The sequence below is a fragment of the Neomonachus schauinslandi genome, chromosome 6, assembly GCF_002201575.2.
Source record: "Neomonachus schauinslandi chromosome 6, ASM220157v2, whole genome shotgun sequence".
NCBI lineage: Eukaryota > Metazoa > Chordata > Mammalia > Carnivora > Phocidae > Neomonachus > Neomonachus schauinslandi.
Window position 1 is genome coordinate 23,057,028 of NC_058408.1, and position 13,405 is coordinate 23,070,432.

General features: G+C 35.4%; 1 pseudogene; it reads right to left on the reverse strand.

Annotated features, from left to right (window-relative positions):
* Positions 1-8,579: 8,579 nt before the first annotated feature.
* Positions 8,580-9,412, reverse strand: LOC110577352 (annotated as a pseudogene).
* Positions 9,413-13,405: the final 3,993 nt, after the last annotated feature.

A 13,405-nucleotide genomic window follows, 5' to 3' on the forward strand; every position in this document is an offset into this window, starting at 1 on the left:
TCTCCTGCTTCCCCTGCTTGTGTTCCCTCTCTTTCTGTGTCTCTCTCTGTCAAATAAATAAATAAAATCTTAAAAAAAAAAATTCTCATTCTATTCTTTATAAGAAACTAGTTTTCCAATATGTGTGTATTTTCCGTTGAATTTGTTTCACATTTTATGATTTTATAGATATTTTGTATATTTTGAGTGGTGTTTCATTTGTTGTTTAAATCAGTGGCAAGTGCATTCTTTTTTTAAGGTTTTTTATTTATTATTTATTTAAAAGAGAGAGCGAGGGAGAGATTGATAGAATAAGTGGGAGGAGAGGCAGAGGGAGAAGCAGACTCCCTCTGGAGCAGGGAGCCCAATGTGGGACTCGATCGATCCCAGGACCCTGGGATCATGACCTGAGCTGATGGCAGACACTTAACTGACTAAACCACCCAGGTACCCCCAGCAAGTACATTCTGATACAAATGTTACTATTATCTTTTGAATTGGTAAGGTAAATACATTTAAAAATATTTTTTAAGGTGAATACATTTTTAATTGTAGCGTAAAGTAGAACTTTAACAGCATTCTTAAATTAACATAATGTATTGTTATGTAGTTCACATAAAAATGGATTTGATATGTCATTACAATAAAGCAGATAATCAAACACACAGTTTCCTTTTTTTTTTTTTTCCTACCCTACACAAGTATTAGTACTCTTCTTACCAGGAATATACCAACTACTGCTGCAAAGTCAAATCTGGCCCACTACCTGTTTTTGTGAATAATGTTTTACTGAAACACAGCCAAATTCATTCATTTATGTGTTGTCAGCATATGCTTTCTTATTACAATGAAGAAGTTATGACAGAGATCACATGTCCCTCAAAGCCTAAAACATTTATTTGCTAATTTGCAAAAAAAAAGTTTGTTGGCCCCTGCATAACACAATTATATACGTACTATTTGCAAAGCACAAAAGAAATCTACCTTTACATTATCTTTGTTAAATATGCAAATGATATCAAAGCATATAAACTAAAGCATGAATGATTCTCAACCACTCTCAATATTACCTGCCATCTCTCTCATCCTCAGAGTAGACCCTTCATTCTTTAGTATTTATTCACTGAGACCATTTAACTTTTAACTACCCAAAGTGTACTTTTAGGGGTGCCTGGGTGGCTCAGTCGGTTAAGCATCTGCCTTCAGCTCAGGTCATGATCCCAGGGGCCTGGGATCAAGTCCCGCATCAGGCTCCTTGCTCAGCACGGAGCCTGCTTCTTCCTCTGCCTGCCACTCTCCCTACTTATGCTCTCTCACTCTGTCTCTCTGACAAATAAATAAAATCTTTAAAAAAAAGAGAGAGAAAAGAAATAGAAGCTATAGAGATAAAAATACAAAATCTGAAGTAAAATATTCACTAATTTTGATTAACAACAGGTTAGGTGCTTCAGAAAAAAAACAAAGTGAATTCAAGGAAGATATAACAATAAAGCTACAATTAAATATAGAGCAACTCTGAGAACTGAACAGGGTCTTGGTGAACAATAAGAAAAGAGCAATTGATTTAGAATATATATTATCAGGTTCCAGAAGAACAAAAGAGTAGTAAAATATTTGAGAAAGTAATGGCTTACTATATTCAAAATTTGCTTAAAAGTATAAACACTTCAGTTAAGGTAGTCAATGGAGGTAGAAAAGGGAAATATATTCTTTTTTTTTTTTAAAGATTTTTTATTTATTTATTTGAAAGAGAGAGAGAGAGCGAGCAAGAACACAAGCAGGGGGAGTGGGAGAGGGAGAAGCAGGCTTCCCACTGAGCAGGAAGCCTGATACGGGGCTTGACCCCAGGACCCTGGGACCATGACCTGAGATGAAGGCAGACGCTTAACGACTGAGCCACGCAGGCGCCCTGGAAATATATTCTTATATACAGCTAACATAATACTTTTGCGTGAAAATGAGATGTATTTCTTCTAAGACTAAGGCAAGAATATCCACTCTTAATATTTCTATACATTTTACTAATCACCTTCAAGTCAGTGGAATAAAGCAAAAAAACAAATTACATGTAGATTAGAAAAGAAGAAGTAATACACTCTTTATCTTGCAAAGTTTATGTATAAAGAAAATTTTAAAACAGAAGTCTGCAGATTTTCTTAAAGAACCCGTTATTAAATACTTTAGGTTTGCAGCCCATACCATCTCTTTTGCAACTACTCAACTCTTAAAATGTAGCTTGAAAGCAGCCATAAATATCTAAACAGATGGCTATGTCTATTTCTAATATTTTTGCTTATAAAAATAGACCAGTGGTGTCAGTGAAAATGTAGGACTAGGGAATCTCCCCGGAAATACCCCCAAATGACAAAAACTGCCAGAATCAACCTTATTGAAACTGGAAAATATTCTAAGTTTTATAGCAACCAAACAAAAGGTTAGCCAGGGTAAAGACCACTGAAAACAGGATAGGAGATCTTTGTGGCATATTAACAACCATCACCCTACACTACTTCCCAGCATGGTGATGTCCAAAAGGGGCAGCCCATGCTCCTGGTCTGGAAAGCTAGTACTTGAGGGAGCAAAGCAGATCTTGATACCAGGGAATTGAGTTGATCTATTTTGAACTGACTGGGGTTTTCCCCTGAAGGACTGCTTTAGAAGGCTTCCTTTTGTTTTGTCTAATTTGGAAACTCACGTTAGAGAAGCTCTGAGGTCCTCAAAAACAATAAAAGCCAAATGAAAAAGATATTTCTGCTTGGAGGGAGAGGGGGTGAGTGAAAAAAAGAAACAGAGCAAACAATAAACACACCAAAATTCTGGGAGAAAGGCCAAAGGGTGAGTATTGTGAGGGAATAGGGACTTTTAAAGCTAGTATGTATATGGGGGAAACTAGGGCAGATGAATGTTCAGGTCAGTTAACATGCTCACAAAAGACATGAGAAGACAATAAACTTCCAACTGTGGCTTGTCTTTAGGCTCAGAACAAGTAGGAAATATAAGCTAGGTAGAGTGGTAAAGGGCCTGTCTAGACGTTGAAGGAGTACTCCAACAAGAGTCAATTTGAAAAGACTTGAAGAGTAATATTTTACTTTGCTTTGCTTGATTTTTCTTTTGTGTGTTTTTTTCTTTTATTTTCTTTCCCTTCCTCTCTTTGCCTTCATTCCTTTTCTTCTCCCTTCTTCTGTCCCTTTCTTCCTTCCTCTCTTTCTTCCTACATGAGTTTCTTCCTTTTTCCCCCTCAATCTTTTCTTTTTTTATATAATACTCAAAATGTCCAATTTTTAACAAAAATTTACAAAGAATGAAAAGAAACAAATATGACCCATTTACAGGAAAACAAGAAATTAATATAAATCATCTATGAGCAAGCGCAGATGTTGACTTCCTAGATGAAAACTTTAAATCACTTTCTTAACTGTGCTCAGATAGCTAAAGGAAACCATTGACAAAGAGCTAGAGGAAATGGAAACAGTGTATGAAGTAGAGAATATCAATAAAGAGATAAAATGTAAAAAGGACCATAGAGATTCTGGAGCTGAAAAGCACAATAACTGAAATGAAAATTTCACTAGAGTTCAACAGCAGATTTGAGAAGACAGAAGACTGCCTCTGTAAACTTGAAGATAAGATAATTTAACCAGTCTGAGGGGAAGAAATAAAAAAGAAAGAAAAATGAACAGAGCCTAAGGATCCTTGGTACACTATCAATCACACCAACATATGCATTATGGGAGTTCCAGAAAGAGAAGAAAGAAAAAAAAGCAGAATATTTGAAGAAATAATGGCCAAAAATTTCCCAGATCTCTTAAAATATATCAATTTAGATATCCAAGAATCTCAATAAACTCTGAGTGGTATAAACAAAGATATCCACCCTAAGACACATTATAATAAAACTGTAGAAAGTCATAAATACATAGAATCTTGAAAGCCACAAGAGATAAGTGACATCATTCTTCTCAAGTTCCTCCAAAAAGTGGAAGAGATAACATTTCCTAACTCATTCTGTAAGGCCATCATTACCCTGATACAAAAGCCAGACAAAGACATCACAATTAAAGAAAACTACAGACCAATATCTCTTGTGAATATGAGTGGAAAATTCTCAACAAAATATTAGCAAACTGAATCCAACAACATATAGCTGGGATTTATCCCCGGAATCAAGGGTGGTTCAACATAATAAAGCTGATCAATGTAATATACCACATTAATAGAATGAAGAGGAGTTAGGCACATGATTATCTCAATTGATGCAGAGAAGACTTGACAAAATCCAACATTCTTTCATAATAAAAACACTCAGAAAACTAGGAATAGAAGGGAACTCCTTGAATGTGTAAAGGACATTTATGAAAAACCCATGCCTAATGTCATGCTCAATGGTAAAAGATAGAAAGCTTTGTTCCTAAGATCAGGGACAAGATAAGGATGACTCTTTTTGCCACTGCTATTTACATTGTACTGGAAATTCTAGTCAAAGCAATTAGCAAATAAAAGAAATAAAACCCATCCAAATTATAAAGTAAGAGTTAAAACTATCTCTAATTGCAGATGGCATAATCCTATGTATAGAAAATCATAAGGAACCCACACATACACCTTATTATAGCTAATAAACAAATTCAGCAGTTGTAGGGTACAAGACCAACACAAACAAATCAGTTGTGTTTCTATACACCAGCAATGAACAACTGGAAAATAAAATTTTAAAAAACAATTCAATCTACAATAATATTCAAAAGAACAAAATATCTAGGAACAAATTTGATGAAGAAGGTTAAAGACATACAAAGAAAACTGAAATATTGCTGAAAGAAATTTAAAAAAAGATCTACACAAATGGAAGACATCTATGTTTATATATTGGAAGACTTACTAATATTCAGTTGGAAATACTACTCAAGGTGATCTACGATGATCTGTAGTATTAATGCGATCTCTATCAAATTTACTGAATCCCTGTTTCAACGGCCTTTGGGGGGCAGAAATGGAAAAGCCAAATCTCCAAAACAATCTTGAGAAGAAGAATAAAATTGGAGCACTCACACTTCTATTTCTAAACTTATGACAAATGTACATTTATCAAGACTCTGTGGTACTGGCAGAAGGATAGACATATGGGTCAATGGAACAGAATTAAGACTCCAAGAATAAACTTGTATTTATGGCCACCTTGCTTTCAATAAGGGTGCCATCACCATTCATTGGGGGCAAGAATATTTTCCTCAACAAATGGTGCCAGGATAACCAGTTATCTGCATGCAAAAGAATGAAGTTGGACTTCTAACTTACACCATATACAAAATTAACTAAAAATGTAACAGCAGTATAAATGTAAGGGCTAAAACAATAAAACTCTTTGGAGAAAACAGAGGTAAATCTTTATGGCCTTGGATTTTGCAATGGATTTTTAGATGGGACACACACAAAAAAAACATGAATAAAAGAAAAAATAGGCTTTGGACTTCAGCAAAATTTCCAAATTTTGTGCCAAGGACATTATTAAGAAAGTGAAAAGACAACCTACAGAATGAGAGGAAATATTTGCAAAGTCTGTATCTGGTATTGGTCTAGTATGCAGAACATGTGATAACTCTTACAACAACATACAGACAAACAACACCAAAAATGGCAAAGTACTTTAGTAGACATTTGTCTAAAGAAGACATACAAAATTTCAACAGACACATGAAAAGATGATAAATATCATTAGTCATTACGAAAATATTATTCAAAATAAAACAAGATACCAACTCATTTTCTAGTCTCTTTCTGGGCCACCAAAAAGATACATGTTTCAGGATAGGACATTTTTCCATATAGAGCTATGTTTTATTTTGAATCTTTTTTCATTCTGTTCTTCCAATTCTGTGATTTCTAAGTATCCATCTTCAAGTTCACGGACTCATTTTTCTACATGGTCGAATTTGATAATCATGGCATGGCAATCCAGTGATTTTTTTAAATTTCAGATTTTATATTTTTTATATCAGATTTTATATATACTGTATTTTAGTACTAAAATCTACATTTAATTATATTTAATTTTTTTTTAGTTTTCTACTTAGTGAACTACCTATCTGTTCACTAATAAGTTTGTATTTAAAATAGCTGCTTTAAGTCTTCTTATTTTAATAAAAACATTTAGGTCATCTCAGAGTTTACTCCTATCTGGGTGTTTTGTTTTTTTATAAATGATATCTTTGAAAATAGAGAGAAAAAGCTATGAGCTAAGGAAATCAGAAGGCCTCAAAAAGCTAGAAAAGGCAAGAAAATATCCTCCCTACAGCTTCTAAAGAGGAAGTCAGACTTTCAATAGCTTGATTTTACCCCAGGAAGACTCATTTCAGATTTTTGACATATAGAAATGTAAGATGATAAATATGTATTACTGAAACTGCTAAGTTTGTGATAATCTTTACAACAGCAATAGGGAATTAATAAGCTTCCTAATCAGCTGGCATCTAACAGCTAATTTAACCTATGTTTTAAGGTCCATATTAAGAAAAGAAAGAGGGTAAGCATATTAAACTCAACATTTTATTAGCAAGATTAATGAAGTAATGCACATAAAATACTTATCTCCATGCCTGGCAATTCAAAGTGTTTAATAAATGTTCATTATTCAACAAAATTTATTGAGCATCTACCATGTGTTAATCTCTATTCTAAGGGATGAAAATATAGTGGGGAATAAAAGAAAAAAAAATTGCTGCTCTTCTATCATTTAATCCTAGTGATAGCAACAGCTAGTTCTTAAGGTATTTCTCTGTGTTTCAGTCACTTTTCTAAATGTTTTCACTGTTTCAATTTTCACAACAACCATATGTGATAAATTCTATTATTATCATTCCTGCTTGACAGATGAGAAAACTTACTTACTCAAAGTAGAAGAGCTAGGATATGAATCCAAACCATATGTCCAGAGTCCATGCTCTGAAATTCTATGTTGTTTTCTTTCTGTACTCTGATTATTAGTTATTATGTAATTTAATGTTCAATGTGAAGGGCTTAATTGTGACACGAAAGAATGCATTTACATTTACTAAAGAATGAAAACACTATGATGTTGCTTTCTAGAGTGTAGGTTTATGACAATGACAGTGAATGAAATTAACAGCTGGTTAGAGCACATGAGGTGCACCACTTAATCCATTGTCCCAAACATCATGCGGCCTATTTAGGATATACAGAGAAAATGTTGAGTGACGAGTTGATATTGGTAATGACATTACTCTAACATTTGAAAAAAATAACTTGGGGACTTAGAACAGCAGGTGAAAAGTAAAAAGTATTTAAATATTTATTAAATGAATGTAAGGGTTACTTTTGAATAAAGCATTTGTTTTATTTTCTTACTTTAAAGGTAATTATAGAAAAGCAACTATATTCTTAAATAGTAAATATGGTTTTCCTTAGGTTTTGTTTTTGTTTCAATCTTAATTTATAGTTAAGTCTCATTTAATTTCTCCCTTCTTATTACTGCTTTTTGTCTCTTTTTAAATTCACTATCTTTGAAAGAAAGTGGTTTCTAAAAAAGTTTTAAAAAATACTTTCTGTGGATGGATTATACCATTTTCTGTTTCTAGTTTGTCAGTTTCTGTCTTAATTACAGTTATTTTGTCATCTTTCTATATTTTTTTTTCTGGCTTCTACTTCACCATCATGTAGCTTTTCTTTTTTTTCCTATCTTCTTTAATAACCAACATGTACCTGTTTGAGAATATACATTGACATGGAAAGATGTCTAAGCTTAAATACTCTAAGATAGAGTATTTAAAACTTGGTGAAGGAGGGAGCATATTAAAATATTTCTGTGTATGTAGATAGTCATACATGTATACTTAAATATTACTTTGCTACATATGTTTGTGCATATATAAACTGTATAGATGATGCTTAAGAATGGATATATTTCAATTGTAGAAATATTTTTTTAATTTTTGCTTTTTAAATTTTTCTACAATGAACATATATCCATAATTTATTATTTTTGAAGGAAAAATTATTGAAATGTTAATTTGATCAATAATATACAGTGCTACATGGAATCAAAATTTCTTCAGAATAAAAGTTGTTCATTGGATTTAGCAGTAAATGGGTTTATTGGCACATCTACAAGAGTAGTTTCAAAAGTGTATTGGTGACAGAGACCACTACATTTGGCTAAGAATTAAAGGGCATTTATATATCAAATATTCTGCAATAAAGTTGAATTTGGGGGCGGGGCAGGGAGCTGGGTGCAGTGTACTTTATTGATGGTACATGACAAGGTAGGTCTCCCCATGTCCCTCCCCTTCTTCAGAGTGTCTGGGATGGAAACTGTGGAGAGGTTGGGAGAGTCTCAGTGTGTTGGGGGATGATTTGGCGGCAAGCACTCCCCAATAGCCAAGGGCTTTGCTCTTCCTCTTTCTCTTGCTGAGGCTGGTGATCCAAGGGGCTCTTACTCCTTGGAGGCCCTGTGGACCATAAGGTCCACCACCTGGTTGCTATAGCCAAATTCATTGTCATACCAGGAAACAAGCTTGACACAGTGATCATTGAAGGCAGTGCCAGCCTCAGCATCAAAGGTGGAAGTGGGTGTCACTGTTAAAGTCTCAGGAGACAACCTGGTCCTCAGCATAGCCCAGGATGCCCTTGAGTGTGCCCTCTGATGCCTGCTTAACCACCTTCTTGATGTCATTGTATTTGGCAGCTTTCTCCAGGCAGCAGGTCAGATCCATGACTGATATGTTGAGGGTGGGGACATGGAAGGCCATGCCAGTGAGCTTCCCATTCAGTTCAGGGATGGCCTTACCTACAACCTTGGCAGCTCCAATAGAAGCAGGCATGATGTTCTGGGCAGCCTCTCAGCTATCATGCCCTGGCTTCCAAGAGGGACTGTCCACAGTCTTCTGGGTAGCAGAGATGGTATGGACTGTAGTCATGAGTCCCCCCCACAATGCCAAAGTTGTCATAGATGGCCTTGGCCAGAGGAACCAAGCAGTTGTGCAGGAGGCATTGCTGACAATCTTGAGAGAGTTGTCATACTTCTCACGGTTCATACCCATCATAAACATGGGGACATCAGCAGAAGGGACAGAGATGATGACCCTCTTGGCCCAACATTCAAGTGATCCCAGCCTCCTCCAAGGCAGTGAAGACCCCAATGGACTCCACAACATACCTAGCACCAGCATCACCCCATTTGATGTTGGCTGGATCTCACTCCCGGAAGATGGAGATAGGCTTTCTATTGATGACAATTTTCCCATTTCAGCTTTGACTGTGCCGTTGAATTTGCCATGGTGGAATCATATTGGAACTTGTAGAGCATGTAGAGGTCAATGAAGGGGTCATTGATGGCAACAATTTCTAATTTGCCAGAGCTAAAAGTAGCCCTGGTGACTAGGTGCTTTATATGGTCAAATCCATTTACTCTGACCATCATCGTGTCTCGGGGACACAGATGGCCCTGCACCAGAAGATGCAGTTGTTCAATGGGAAGGAACAGAGCCTAAAGTTGAAATTTTAAATAAAGAGGAATCAAAAGGCAAAAACAAATTTAGAAAAGTAAAGGACATTTTTTTAAAAAAGTGTGACCATGAATCAAGAGAGGACATACAATTGTTCCTGTAGTTTTTCCAGATGGTAGAGATTGAACATACTCCTATGTTGATTTGGGAGAATGGTTGAAAATCTAGATGAATAAGGATAAATTTGATAAAAAAAGATTACAGAAGAGGGGGAAAAAAGCAGATGGAATTTAGCTCATGGAGAGAGTTAGGTCTTTGAAAGGAGAAAGAATACTTCTTTCCAATTAGCAAGGATGAAGAAAACTGATGTTATAGAAATGAAGAATGGGGTATGGATTTTGACCTAGAAAAGAAATAGACAAGTTATAGGCTATTTTGAAATATTTTTAGGATCAAGTACATTTTTCCTTTTGTTCTATAATTTATACATAAGCAGCAGCATGTTTTTATAGATATAATTAATGGCCCAAGGCTAATCTTGGCTAACAGAAATGTTGTTTATGCCTGAGAGAAATAAGAGGAGTCCAAATAAAAACCTGGACTTATGTCTTGTTTTGAAAAATTGCAAGTATTCTTTTGGAGATTCTAAGTCCCACAGTAACAATATTTTTGAAAATTATAATCCTAGGACAACTTAGGCTGTTTAATTTTCTTTGGCTAGATTCATTATAAGAAATTTACAGCCTTGCATGGACTATTCCAATATCTCCTACATACCACTGCCTTCCACTCTTTAAAATTTTTAACTCTTACCCATAATGTTCATCCATAAAGTACATCAGAAACTGTGTGTTATGGAAAGAAAGGTGCCTGTTGGTGAGGCAAGGAGGGAACAGCAATACTCTTTTCTCATCTCAAGAAATCAAACACCAATGTGTGAGTTTAGAGGAAGGAAAAATTACCTACAGTGTTCTTTGATAAGGCCCTTCTAGCTCAACACTATGAGACAGAAATAGCTATAATCTCCTGTGAACTCTGTGGGTAGTCAGACTGAAATTTGTAAGGATGAAGGGTACATTAGCAATAATGGTAATTTGTAGCCCCATGATCATAATACTATAACAGTGGACTCAAGTTCTAAACTCTGAAAAATTGATGTTAGACTTATTTCCCCATATAGTGACATATTTTCCCTTTTGCTATGCTTTCAAAAATATTCTAATGGGAATTTAAAGAGGAGTAAGTCACCGATCAATATGTCAAACTAACGCCATTTTAACCTAAATATTGACAGTATATCTCTTACTATTTTGCCCATTTTTTTTCCTTCTAGGCATTCTGTACACTGTATTTCTCTTAGTAGAATATATATCTAAGAAAAGGCACAGAGAGAAAGAAATGAGGAGGAGGAGGGAAAGGGGGAGAGGGAGAAAGGGAGAGAGAAGTGGAATGGATTCTTGAAACTCATAATTTAAGGAAAGAATGCACTTATTACCCCAGATGACAGATTTGAAAAACAAAGAAACATACAATATTTGAAACAAGAAACCCCCCTCTTTTTTTCCCCCAGATACTACCCTTGCTCCAGGCAGGAAAGAGGAATTCTTAGTGGAAGGAGTGAAAGAGGGAGGCTGTAGGCTCAGAAGAGTGGGATAGGACTATCAGGGTCTTTGTGGACAGAAATGGAAAAACTATCATGAGATGCTCTGTGAATCCATCACTATGCCCGAGAGCCCAGACAGTTCCCACAGAATCTCCTTATTCATGGCAACACTTAGACACTGCCTGAATCTGAGAAGCTACCTGGATTGTCTTACCAGCTAGCTGGCTTCAAATCCAAAGCTGATCATCCATCAACTACTGAAAGTCTAAGACACTCACCATGCCCCAAGACCTGAGTCCCTTTCTACCTCCTCCATATATTAAAGTTTTTCCATCACCAAGGACATTCATAAGTCTCTCGAGAAAGAGAATGGCCTCCTAAACATCTACTATTACACTTAGAATAGTGACTCTAATTCTCAACCAATAATTAAGTCCTCCAAAATCTGTGATATGGAAGGAAAATCCCTGCTAACATCCTTACCTCCCTAACCAGCATTTGGGTTAAATTAATTGGCACTAGCTGGAGATCTTTCCCTGAACTAGCACAGGGATAAACTATATTCGTTATACAAGTCGAGGAAACTGGATATAATTCTGAAAGCAATTGGCAGCACTTGCTGTATTTTAAACAGGACAGAGTAGCAGTTTTTGTTTGTTTGTTTTGTTTTTTTAATTTTAGGAATATCACTACGACTGCAGTGTGGAGAATAGAAATGGTAAGTGGCGGGCGGGGGGGGGGATGGAGGGCGGCAGCGCCTGGGTGGCTCATTCGTTAAGCATCTGCCTTCGGCTCAGGTCATGATCCCGGGGTCCTGGGATGGAGCCCTGCATCGGGCTCCCTGCTCAGCGGGGTGCCTGCTTCTCCCTCTCCCACTCCCTCTGCTTGTGTTCCCTCTCTCGCTGTCTCTCTCTCTGTCAAATAAATAAGTAAAATCTTTAAAAAAAAAAAAAAAGAAAGAAACGGTAAGTGAGGTTAGGAGACAGTCGAAGTAGTAGAAGGACCTGGGGGAAAGTCTCTATAATTGCAATGACAGTATGTAAACTTGAACAAGTTTCTTGCACTCTTGAAAGTTTACTTAAAAAATGAAAATAATAACTGACACATAATTATGTTGTGAGATTTCAATTGCATTGTTCCTATGACCACCTGACATTGTGCCAGTTGAATTTAACTTTCTGCCATCAAAGTGTTCATTCCCTGAGGGTAGTGTGTACAACTTTTTTTTTATATAGATGTCTTCATCTACATTCATAATAAGCACTTAAATGCCTCTTCAGTTGAGGAGGACTACCTATGTGGGTAATATTTATCAATGTATAAGGAATATTGTTTAATATAGGCTTGATTACTATGGGCTTCTAAAATTTTTTAAATATATTTCTTTATATGTAATGTCTTTTCATAAGAATGCACCACCTAGAGGTACATACTTGTGTTTACAATTTATAGAATATGTGAGGAAGGTATATTTTTAGGAATGTTTTTGGATGCATAAATGTGTGATGTGTACAGGTCTAAGATAAATGGGAAGATATGTAAATGGAAAACATTGATTCATGAATGTATGTAACACCCAGATATCACAATGCACTGAAAGTCATATTTAATTCTAATATTTAGCCATTAATCAAATTTCCCTTATGACTTATTTTTAATACACTTACATAATTAATGGCTTTACTATCATCCCCTAAATTTCCTTGTTGTAATGCTTGATCTTTCAAGCTTGGATGAAAACTCACTTTTGTAAGGAAAAGAAAAAAACTTTTAATTTGAAACTTTAGGAGTATTATTTATTATGGTCTATTATTTGAATAGGTAATTTGTTTAAAAGTATATTCTTTAAATAGATTTTAAATAAAGTACTGATGCCCCTGCAAAGGAAACTCAATGAATTGCATTGACAATTTAATCCAAAATTCATTTTTGCCGATGGACCAGACAGACAATAACCATAAATTTAGAAATAGGAGTTAGTTATCAAGATCTATGACTGTTTATTAAAACAAATTTCCATTATGTAACACAAGGTTAACTTCTCTTCTAGGCATAGAAATTTCTTAAGTCTTGGAGAACCTGGGTGGCTTAGTTGGTTAAACATCTGACTCCAGATCACAGTTCAGGTCTTGATCTCAGGGTTGTGAGTTCAAGCAAGAAATCTCTTAAGGCTAAACTATTGGAACCTTTTTAAAAACAGTATGTATTCAATTTAATAAAATATATTTGTGTACTGGTGGTGTGAAAGAGTATTTTATTCCATACAAGTAATTATTGTTTCAAATACCAAACAAACCCCATGTAGAGTTAATAGAAGGATTTAAAATATTCACTCTCAAAGGGGCACATGCACCCCAATGTTCAT